The sequence below is a fragment of the Argiope bruennichi genome, chromosome 3 (assembly GCF_947563725.1).
Source record: "Argiope bruennichi chromosome 3, qqArgBrue1.1, whole genome shotgun sequence".
NCBI lineage: Eukaryota > Metazoa > Arthropoda > Arachnida > Araneae > Araneidae > Argiope > Argiope bruennichi.
This window is the reverse complement of record NC_079153.1, coordinates 146,056,519-146,068,946: the sequence shown is the minus strand read 5'-3', so window position 1 is coordinate 146,068,946 and position 12,428 is coordinate 146,056,519. Positions and strand designations below refer to the sequence as shown.

The 12,428-nt window shown below is 32.5% G+C and overlaps 1 protein-coding gene across 1 annotated transcript in view; it reads left to right on the top strand.

The window, feature by feature from the left end:
• Positions 1-326: 326 nt before the first annotated feature.
• Positions 327-12,428, top strand: part of LOC129962512 (hepatocyte growth factor receptor-like) — a 93,433-nt gene continuing 81,331 nt past the window's right edge. The window contains exon 1 of the mRNA XM_056076258.1: positions 327-428. The gene's annotated coding sequence lies outside the window, so the exon portion shown is untranslated. The remainder of the gene's footprint in view (positions 429-12,428) is intronic.

The window sequence follows — 12,428 nt, the reverse complement described above, 5'->3', positions numbered from 1 at the left end:
AAATACTTTTATACTAGGGCTAGTGATGAATTTCATTTTCTCTAAATTTTAGAGAAAATGAAAAGGAGAGAAATGCGCAATTAATCTAATTTCTTAACGGAGGAGTTTGATTTTACTGCAATTGCGAAGAATTTCCAATCCACGCACTGCTCATTTGGACGCGGCCCGAATGAAGCTCGACGGTCACAAATAAAGTGCATTGAGCGGTGGTGGAATTAGAAGTCGAATAACTTCGCCGTGACGTCATGCCGCTAGAGGTCTCCGTTCACTCAGGACTGGAGAGAATCAACAGGTGTTCCTGTGTTTCCACTTCTCGTCGTGCATTGTTGCGTGCACTTGCGCCGCAACAGGAATTACGCGCTTTTGGATACTCATTCTTCGGCCAAACGAAATCTGGCTTTTTATAAATTCCATCAGCAAAATAAATGGTGAGTACTTTTTCCTCTTTTTCTTATTCCCCTCTCCTTCTCATTTTTTTTTTTTTTTAAATCAGCCCGGATAGAAAGTGATCTGCTAAGGTAACTTGCTAATTATGACCACCGGCAGTAATGTCCTTGAAAGGGATTGTGAAATAAGATTTCAAAATAATGCGCCATCTCTTTGAGGTTTGAACAGTTCGGACCGTAGATTTCTTATTATGTGGGCAATGGAGGCCTTTTTTTTGTTTGCTTCTCATTGTCACAAACAACAAATACAAAAAAAAAAAAAAAAAAAAAACATGTTTTTTGCCAATAAATAAATTGGCACAAAATTTTTCACAATTGTGATTTCTGCGCTATGATCTTAATTATTCCCAGTATAACGGACTGATTAATAATACTATGCAGTGTGGCCATAAGAGTCTGGAGGCATCTGCAGGTAAAATTAATAAACAATTTCATATTTATGTTGTAAAATCTCGTAAAATATCTCGCTTCGCAAAACAAAAAAAAAAGTACCAATAATTGCAAAAGTTGTATTTTGTAAAGGTCGGCTCAGTGAAAATATTATAATACAGCTTATATACCAAATAACTTCTTAAAAAATACAAATTCTGTGAATTGTATAAATACTTCACCAAGTATTCTGATGATGATTAGGTGTGTGCCAAAAGTGGCGTTACACCGGTAAAAGCTCATAAATAAAATTTTTAAAAAATAGAATTTTAATAGATATCAAAGGACTAGCTATTCAATTTTTTTCCCCTTCATAATTTTGTGTACTAGAAGCTAAAAACAGCCAAAGGGAAAAAAAAAAAAAAAAAAAAAAACAGAGTAGGCATAAAAAAAGAAAAAGTGGAGAGGTCTAAATAGCCCAAGCAGAAGAGTCTACATAATATTCCAACAGCATCATTGAAACATTATTTGTTAGTAATAAAATTTACCGAAGATAGGCAATTTAAATTTAGAAGAAAAAAAATAAAAAATAAAAATAAATAAAAAATTATACAAATAAACAAAAAAAGTAAAAAATACAAATAAAAAAATAAGTAGATGAAAAAATAAATAAACAGAAAAAATAAATATATACAATGGCTCAGTCTAAGGTAGAGTCCATGAATCAGAAACAAAAGGCCTGATGGAGTTCTTTTTGCATTTTTTCCTTGTATTCACTAGATACTGTCCACAGTGCTTGATAAAATAGGAAAAATTATTGTTCAATTTGGAAAATTCACCAACTATGGTTGGTATTATTAAATCCACTTAGTTATTAAAATATAAACATCGAATGTATGAAATATATTGTGTGGTTGGCGCGAGTCAACCTGTTCTGCTCAAGTCGAGGCAGATGATGTCATGCATAAAACAGCATCTGCTAATTGGTTGTTGACCTGATTAATAAGATATGACACATTTACGCGGAAATGCAGATTGCAGCATTTTCCGAATCCAATTTTGTCATTCTTGAGATCGATTCGTTTTCTTTTTATATAGTAATTCTGTAACATCACAAACGCTTTCAGAATAAGTTTATTCATTTTATTGCTCATTCAATCATACTTATTTTGCTTTTTGTTGTTTATGCTTGGGGCAATTCATTGTTTTACGGCATTTAATTTTTTATGTTCCAAGCCGATGTCATATCTGATGAATAAACGGTGTGATGCCTTTGTTTGTTTTTGATCACTGCCACTTTTGAGAATAATTCTCATCTGTTGTCCTATGCAATACTTCATAAGATAATATGAAGAAAAAAATGATACAAGTGGCGGGCACAAAAGGAAATTGAAAAACGAAAGGAAAAAAAAAAAAAAATCTATTCCACAATCCTGGAATAAAAAAAAAATTGATTAATTTCTTAATGTTAAGAAAGCTTCTCTCAAGTGCAATTTAAGTTGGTGAATCATCAACTTTTATATCAGCTACAGCTTCATTAACTTCATTAAATAGATTAACTGTGAGTAACAAAGTAAAATTTGAAATAATATCTGAAATTAATTATGACAATAAATCTGAAGTTTTTTTTTTCAAGGCTGATTCAGAGCAAAGTGAATTTAAATTATTATAAATTCCTTGAAGAACTTCTGCTGAACGCTGAGACTATAGAATATATCATTAGAAATTTACCAAAGAATTTAACAGAAATAAAGTGCTGTCTTTTTTATTTATTTATTTATTTATTATTATTATTTTTTTACCACCCGAACATTCTCATTCTGATATTCATTTTTCTAAGAAAAAAAAAATGTAGATTTGAAAAAAAAAAAAAAAAAAAAAAAAAAAAAGATGGACAATACCTTTAAACGTAAAAAAAAAAAAAAAAAAAAAAAAATCGAAGTGCCCATTCCTTCTGCAAATTTATTGAAAGATTCATATAGAAACCAACCCACTTAAATTGCTTTCCATCAATGTTCAGAGGCCTGCATTTCAAAATGATGCGATATTGATTCTTCATCTGTCTGGAATGTAAATTCCGAACAACAAAGATACAAAAGATATTTAAAAATAAAATAAAAGACCAAGGAAATACGGGGTAAATGAAATTTTAGTATGGGAATGGATAATTTATTTGTTTCGCGTAGACACATTAAGAACATATAAAACATTTTTGTTACAATGATATTTTATAAAACGGCTGAGAATTCAGCCGTTTGATATTAGAGTATTGCAGCGGAAATGATGACAAATAAAAAGTCTCCAAAGATTGGGTTCGACAAAAGGAAAGGTTTAATTTAAATACAATTTATTACGAGGAAATAGAATTGAACACATGATGAACTATTTACAGATATGACGGAAAAAACTTATAAATACATAAACGGTCATTACAGGACCTGAGACCAATACCGAACCAAAACATCTTACAAACATAACGACACGAATTTATCTCTTGTCTTAGTTCTAAAATTTTTATATTAGCTACAGTTGCTAGGTTACATAAATATCAGATGTGATACCGATTAAATAGTTAAATGTTTAATGTCACGGGAAGTGATTTATTCATACTAATGACGCACAAAAGCAGGTTCAAAATACATTGCGTCATTTTTTCAATAAAGTACTGGAGACAAAATAATTTGGAATTTATAACCTTAATGCCGAAATTTCCTAACAATTTTTATGTTTGTTTATTTAAAATTTGGTGGAACTTCTTTTAAAGAATGTATCCATGTTAAGAAAGATGACGACCCGTATGAAAAACGGTAGCGAAACTGTCGGTAGACAACATAAGGTCGTTTCTTTGAGGATTAGGAAATATAATTTTCCGTGCATTCAGAGGGAAAATGCGGGGATTGACTAAAATTTAATTTCCAGATTTTCACGAATATCTGTGTTTAAGAATCAGAGATTCATCAAAATCTTGAAATTGAATTTCTTGATTTCAAAACTCTTGAATCACTTCTTTAATCCGAAAAATACTTTCTGTGAATATAATTCGAAACTTTTCATTTGATTAGATTTGTCTTTCCTCTTTCATGAATAAAACACCCATTTTTTTCTTCCCTTTCAAATTTGTATTATAAAAATTCTTATTTATTGCTGATAAGTGCGATCTGAATTCTACACAAATATGCAGACTTAAGGATCATAAGTACACATTTATGAACAATGTGAATTACTTATGGCTAATGTGAAATAATTTATGTATTTTGCACTAGTATGAATGCGGGATTTCCTTCACGTTTTAAGAACTAAGAATCAAGTGTAAATAGTTTGATGGATGAAATCACAAATAGTTATATTTTTTTTTTCATATCTCCGTCAGAAAATGGCTACTTTTCATTTTTTCGAGTTATTTTTTTTTTCTCTGAACTTTTTTTTACTTTCTGCTGAAGTCGAAAGCAATAGATGTGAAAAATTATTTGATTATAGAACTGACAGGATTGTCATCAAGTCCTACGAATTCATACCCAATTTGTAGACGGTGACACCCTCCCCTCCCTCCCTCCCTTTCAATGATCACCCTCCAGATGTTCCCCAGAAATGTTCATTAGTTTGTGTAAAATGCTTTCTTTACTTTTGGTGCAAGCTTAGATTTTTCTTAACAACCAAAACTTTTTTTTCGTAGAATGGAACGAAGAAAGTATAGTGATTATATGTATTTAAATAAGATAATTCAGCAACGAAAATGCTGACAACATTTCGATGAAATTTACATCGCAGGACCAATTTTGGACCTGGTCAATCCGTGTATATAGGAACTCCGAAATAATATGAAACGGACAGATGCAGTTTAGCATATGAACTTCATACCAAAATGTTTGTTCTGTCTCAATTTCAAAAGATCTAAAATATAGACTCCACTGCTTGATGAAATAGAATGTATATAAAAAATCCGGACGAAAAAATGCTATCTGGTATCATTAGTTTACTATTAAATTATAAATAACTTTCTTTTACATCTTATAAAATAATTAACCATCTAGGAAACTGGGGAAAATTTGATAATGCTTTTCCTTCAGTTCATATATACACTTGAGTATATCCTTCATTTAGGGCAATTCTAACAGTAAATATTAAAATGCTTTTTTTTTTCGTTAATAGTTGGTCAAAATGCATCAATAAATTTCATTATAGATGCAGTGAAGTCATAATATGTAATTAAAAAGAATAAAGCTAAAAAGAAGTGTTCATTTCGCAAATTATTCGAATTAGTATTACGGTTTTGTTTCTGTACAACGACTTTTTCATGGCATAAATGGATGATGCGGAAATAAATCAACAGAAGAATGGGCATGCGCATTCAACTTTTATTAAATCATGAATATCCTTTCTTTACAATGAATAAAACCCGAATATGTATTTCGGTAGAAATAGCAAATTGTATAAAATTTTAATTGAATGAAAAAAAAAAAATGCACATTCTGCTTCCGTCACTAGACCGCGAAACTTAAATCGCGTCACTTTATGGTAGTATACTAGAGTGGAGTTGTTGTGTTCATGGACTGATAACCACGATTTAAAAAAGAAAAGAAATTAACTAGCGACGGGCAGGGAGCTGCAAGAGGAAGTCTTTTTCTTATCTCATCTGGGCAGACAAGGTGTGTTGTCTCGGAAAACATCGGAAGACAATCAACCATCCTGCCTTTTCTTCCCGCACAGTTTCCTCATTTCGGAGAGATCCCAGAAAAATCTTGGCAACCATCGAGACGAAATGGTTCAACAACATTCTTATCACGAGTGCGAATTTCAGTAGCCACAGTAAATAGTTTATTTCACATTTAAATAAAAACAAGTTTAGACTTTCCGGTTTGTTTTTAATACCAAATGTTTCTTGGGACGTAATATGCAATAATATGTAATGAATTCAATGAAATATTTTGGAGAAAAAAAATTGCCATAGGTGCCTCGAAATGACCCAGCTATTCCGGATTAGAGAAAAAGAAGGGATCAATACTGGATCAAATATTTTAATATTTTCCGTCTATAAAACGGCGTAGAAGGATTGATCACTGTCGATGCTAACCGACACGATTCAAATTTCAAAATTATTACTGCTTAGATCTTTTGATGAGCTGATCGCGTCTAACATTTGAAAAATTTATCATAGAAAGAAAACTGATTTAAGAACTGATAAAGCAACGGCAATCAAATTAAAATTCCGAAATAATTTCAATTGCATTTTTTTATGTTAGTTACTGATGAAGCAATGGCAACCAAATTAAAATTCTTAAATAATTTCAGTAAGACTTTTCAGCAATTCTTTACTGCATTAATTCCAGAATTTCTTTAAATTATTTTTTGGGACATTTTTTAGAATCTGAAACTAAAAATAAGATTTCCAAATTCTTGTGTAGAAATGCAAATTCGTAACTTATTCCGCTGAGGCCTCTAGTATTAATGAACTCACACGAATCTTTAAATAAATGAAATCATTTCTTATTCTTGTTCTATGGCAGTTAAAAATCAAGTCGAACAAAATTTATCCCTTTATGATTTTATTTTACCTCTTTAATTAGAAACTTTTGAAAGCAACATTTAGAGATGCATCTGTCTGTCTAAAGGCTTGTAATGATCTATCACGGTAAAACACACAATCATAATGACGGGTATGATTCATTTGATCGGCATTATATCGATACAAAATTATCCGTTAAGTCGTGAAAAATATTGCGATGGAGAATATTTGTTTCTACAATTTCTTATGCATTCAAGCAGCGGCGTACTAATGGTCAACTACCATAAGTGCTCCCCTCCCTGCAAGGAGACTATTGATTAATATCTAAGAAAAGTTGGTACGATGGAACTCCTTCCGTCTCTTTGTGGCCGGTTTTGCCGTCAATACGCAACGACAGCGGGCGCTCGTCCGTCAAACTAAATCTCATTTTTACTCTTGCCATATTTTCCCATTATACCGAGTAGATTATATTATGTATTCAGCTACATCTACAAATGCGTTCTGAAATCTTTTGATAAATTATTGATACTGAAAAAAGAAATGAATGAATATCGCTGAAAGTTCTTTCCTTATTGCGCAATTAATTTTTTTTAATAAAAGCTATACATTTTGGCATCGGATTAATGTATATTCAGCTTATATATTTTCTCTGCATGCGTATTTGTAAGTGGCGCATCTCTTCTTTCCGAGGCTGATGGTTTGTTTTTTGAAAGCGAAAAATGAGCAGGTACTATTCAAAGTTATGAATGATTTCCAGCAGGAAAAGGAGAGACCAGTGGTTTCCACGTGACTCGGGAGAGCGATTCGCCTTCACCTCCGTCGCCTGCGGGCACATGATGTCATTGCAGCGACCATTCTCGAGAACAGTCCGGCCCGTGAGAAAGTGCGCGGGCGTCACTGAGTGGCCACTTGAAACTAAAATAGAGCTCCCGCCTTTCGGAACAAAAACTGCTGCTCGCTTTGCCTGCCCGCTGATGAACGTAACATAAAAATGCTTTCCCGCTAAACAATTTATGTTCCTCTATTTGCGGCCTCACTTCGATTGCGCACATTTTCCTTGGCCCTTATTTCAACATTTTCTTTTTACGATGCTGTTTGCATATGAATTGAAGAGTAAAACTAAAATATAACAGTAAAGCATATGATTATAGAATAAATAAACTGGATTGCAAAATCTTAGTAGATTGCTTCAAATCAAGATGGCCTTCTGAATTACTTTTCTAATCAATATTGGAAAATTACTCTCGGTCAGTGTTTTCATTATTTCACTTCACCAGTGCAGGGAGCGAACTCATGTCATATTCTAATAAGTATGCCAGAACCCATCTCCAAATTTATTTTGGCTACATATTAAAAAAAAAATCTTTTTTTTTTTAATTTGTTAATTTGGGAAGATATTCCATGAAAAACAAAATAGTTACACATTGCAATACAGATGGGAGGAGGCGAGAGCACTGCATCCACATGCTCCGGGCACCAATCTTTCAAAAATAATAATAATAATATTGCCGTCCATTAACTTTTATTTTTGGCATGAGACGGCAGACAGGGAAACAGGAGATGCCACCATCGCAAATTTTCGAGTGATCCTGCGGAGACGGGTTCTGTTTTTGTTGAGAAAATAAAGTATTTAGAATCGCGAATTTTGAATCTATAATAGGCAAATTTGAAATGGATCCCATCATGTCAAATCATGTTCAAATGACGGAAACCATCTTCTGACTCTTCAAACTTTTAAGCCACTTGAGTGTAGACACATGGCATTATGTTAAATGTATACACAACCGATTGTAACTGAAATCCCGTCCCGCGGTACTGAAGTCGCTGCTATCCAAATTGAAGAATTTGGCATGAAAAAAGAAATTGTCTTCAAAGTGCCATTTGCTGCTGAAATGTAATCGGATTTTTAATATTTTTTCACTGCTTTTCTTTGATATCTTCCTGGAAAGGTAAATAAAACAAACTTTCAGTTCTGGTTTATATTTTTACAAGAATAAAAATAAACATTAGGTTTCTGAGAAATCTAACCTTAAAGCTTACGATTGTATTTAACATATTTCAAATTAAAGTGACTTCATTTCAAATTTAGAAATAAAAACAATTACACCTGATTTCTTCTCCCCTGTATAAAGAAGAGATTCAAATAAAGATTTCAAACAAGAAAACGTTTTGGTTTCTCTTGACACCCAGAGAACGCAAGCATGGAAAAAATAACTTCTTTATATTTACATGCCTTATTGATTGCTATTAAATAACAATTGCAAAAATAAAATTAAAATGTGGAATATATTGATTTATGAAACGAGAATTTCCCTCTATCCAGAAAATGACAAATTAAAATCGATGAAAGTCATTTTGAAATTTAACTTAATTCATTTTCTTAAGGCCAATTTCTTTTTCTGCCCAGAAACAATTAGTTTAAATCAAATGCTATTGTACTGAAATTTCGTAGTTGTAGTTATTAATAATATGTTTGAAAAGTCACTCGGTTTCCTCATTAAAAATGTATCGAAATGACAGTCGGAGTGGACGAGCTGGAGAAGCCGTGCCCCACAGATTTGATTTATAAATAATTAAAATAAATGCATCAAATGAAGGATGTAAATAATTAAATTTTCGATGCAGTTGTGTGAACTAAAGGGCTAATACCCATTAGTGGAATAGCCTATTTAAAACGTCACATTTTATGATGTTTAGTTGGTTATGACAGCCATCTAATTTAAATTTTGTTGTTTGCTTTATTTGTTGTTTTTGTTTACACACTGTTTACTTTTGTGTATCACACGAATTCGCTCCATTTCAAATTATAGAAAACTTTAATGTGCCTTAAAAAAAAAAAAAGTTAAAATGAAATGTTCTTAGTTAAGTATGTTAAATCGCTATAACGAAAAAACCCATTGCTAAAAATTATCATTTGTGGAAATTTTCTTTAATAAAAATATTTCCTTTTCATTTTGCGTTTATTCCCCTCCCCCTTTTAACTTGTAGGCAATTAATAAAAACAAACAAAAAAAAAAGCAACACATTTCGAAGATTCTCTCTTCTGCTCTGAAGCACTTACTCCAGATTTTCGGACCTTTTTCTATTCGAACGCGTTCGAATGAGCTCATTAAGGCGACAAAGGGTTTATTTTCTCGCGGCGTCCGAATGACTGCGAGGGGCGCGGTCGTCGGCTCTGGTGCTGGAAGGCGTCGTTTCTCCCTCAAATCCGAAATCATTTTTTTTTTTTTTTTTACTCGCATTCGGAAGTCAAAAACATTCCATCTTAAGATTTGGATGAATCTCTTACGCTTCCGACACACGCAAGTCAGGGGAAAAAAAAAACCCTTTTTTTGTGTTTTTGTGGGTTTTTTTTGTGTTTCTGTGGCAATGCATTTATTCATGTGCAGTTTTTCGCGCCAATGAATCTTAACAGGTTTTAAAAAGGGACAAGAAAATAAATAAAAAAAAAGTAAAGCTTAAATCAGTAGCGGAATGACGGATTTTATTTATTTATTTTTTATTTCAAACTGACATAAAATTCGTTTCTTTCCGAAGAGGCGATCCGTGTTTATTGTCATAAAACGTGACATGCAGGAGGAATCCGTGGTAAAACCGTACATAAAAGAATTCTGTTGACGCCAAAATATTAACTTTTTTTTAATTTCACATTTTAGATAAGTAAGGCGCACGAGAAAGTTTAGGGGAGAATACTCGCACTGATTCATAAATGTTATTAAGAACGGTTACTTGGCGGATGCTGTAAATGGAAGGCGATGTATCCATTTGTTGACCTCATTGTAATGAGTACCTTTTCAACGGACCTTTTGAAGGCCACTTTACAACAACATAGAAAGGACTTTTGGTATTTCAGTTTTTTTTTTTTCACCTGATATCTCGATCGCAACAACTTGAATGGGTTTCACACTGCATCCTCACTTTTTAGGCTTCATGGGGCAATGAAAGAATTTTAATCCCGATAATACATAGTATTTTCCTTTCCAAATCGAATTGCATTAGTCAATTGATTGAACTACACAACTGGTATTCCTTGAACCACCTCGGTATTCAAGGATATTTAAGACTCAATGTAATAAAATGGCGTCGAGGAAATTTGAACTTTATATCGCGCCTACAAGTGTATAAATATTTTTTTAATATATTAATTTTGTAATTAAGGTATAATGAATAAATAGATTTTATAAGTATGACCAGCTGAATTTTTACGAGTGCTTACTTGATTAACATATGTAAATGAAAACCATTTTTCAAGAAACGAACCAATGACTACGAAATTCAGCTTATTAACAAAACTGCAAATATTGGGAAATTTTCTTTTTGAAATTTTATTCAAGATGCTCTAAGGTTGTATAAAAATTGAAATGACATCCATTCAATGACTGAATGAATGTCATTCTTTCAAATACTTCGATTCTTGACAGCGTAGTCTTATTACTGATTTTAAATCCTTTTATTAATTCCTGTTTTCTATGTCACTATTGTTGCTTTCGAAAAAAAATTCCACATCACTTCTTCAATCTTTAGTCCTTTATTGCAAACTTGGCCCGGATCATCACAAATCGGTGATCGCTTTTCTAAGATTCTGATTTTGTTCCTGCTTTTCTTCTAGAACAAAGGAAAAAAAATTTTGTAGGCAAGTTATACATGTTACGGCGAATGAAAATCATTTTAAACGGACGCTTTTTATTGTATTTGTATTCAATGATATGTGTTCGAAGGCAGGAACGGTGGAAGGCTTCAAAGTTTTTCTAGTATTCAAACATTTGTCATTGCAATACATCAATTATTCTTTCGGCTGATACTTTTTGCTCTCCATCAAGCTCTTTTTTTTGTATGAAATCAACGGGAACGTTCTTCCCTCAACATTCTACATGCTAATACAAGTGGGAGTTTCATAGCGATCTCTTCCTCTCTAACCAAGTGGAATCAGAATTGTAAACACTCTTGGTGACAGTTTTTATTTAGTTGAAGCAATGCGTTTTTCAGTTACTGTGTTCACAAAGAGTTCCAAGTTCATACCTCAATTCCAATCCGGAATCTTTGTTTAACCGTGAATTTATTCAATCTTAATGCGCATTAAATCTTGCCTCTGGGATTTAACACCCGTCCCTGCCGTTTGACATTGATTTAAAATCACCTCTTTCATTGCCAAATAATTTTTATGTTGTTTCAAAAAGGGATTTTTATATAGCTAAACTAAACATGTTTCTTTTTCATTGCTTGCGACATAGAAAAAGAAATCTCTTTCAAGACAAAAAAAAAAAAAAAAAAAAAAAAAGACAGAAAAGAGAGAGAGAGAGAGAGAGAGAGAGAGAGAGCGGTAAAAATTTCAAACTAACCCCAAACATATTAAAACTGAGCTAGCTATGAGAAAACGCAATTGAGTAGTTTCTATGTTTAACATGTTGTTGCCTCATGTGTATTCTTGTTCTGGATACGCATTCATTGCGAATTGTAAGAGGGCAGCGCATCTAGGCAGTATAGGGCACACTTCAATATGACTAATGATAAAAACTTCATATTTTGAAATGAATTCACTTTTTATTATTTTATTAATTGATTGATAATTAAGGATCTTGTATTTAGGGATAAAAGAATTGATTATTTTTTATACATTTATTTATTTTCCAGTTTTCGAAGGTAGGGACAGTAGCAGTTTAGTGTAACAGTAGGATTTGAGTTTCCTAGGACCGTGGTGTCCGTTGCATTTCACCAGTCCAGTCGCTCTGTTTTATGCCTCTGAAATGCAAAATGTATTGCCAATATTGTCATAAACACTCAAATTTCGAATTTAGCCTTACAGTAAAATAAATAAATGAAATCTCGGTAAATAATAATGACATATTTTTCTGAATATTTTTTTCTTAATCTTTTTTTACCTACAAATTATGAAATGAACATTATTTATATTTACATCTTTTAAGTTCTCGGTCTCCTCCTCTCCCCTTTACAGTGCTTTGAATAGGAATATTTTAAATTCTAAGTATGCTGCAGTTTCGTCGAAAACGACAGTGCAGACATTGCAAAACCCACCATTTAAATCACCTCACCGGTCAGATGAAAATTTTTGTCGCCGAGTTGAATTGCAGGTGGTTAGTCCGGAGGAATCG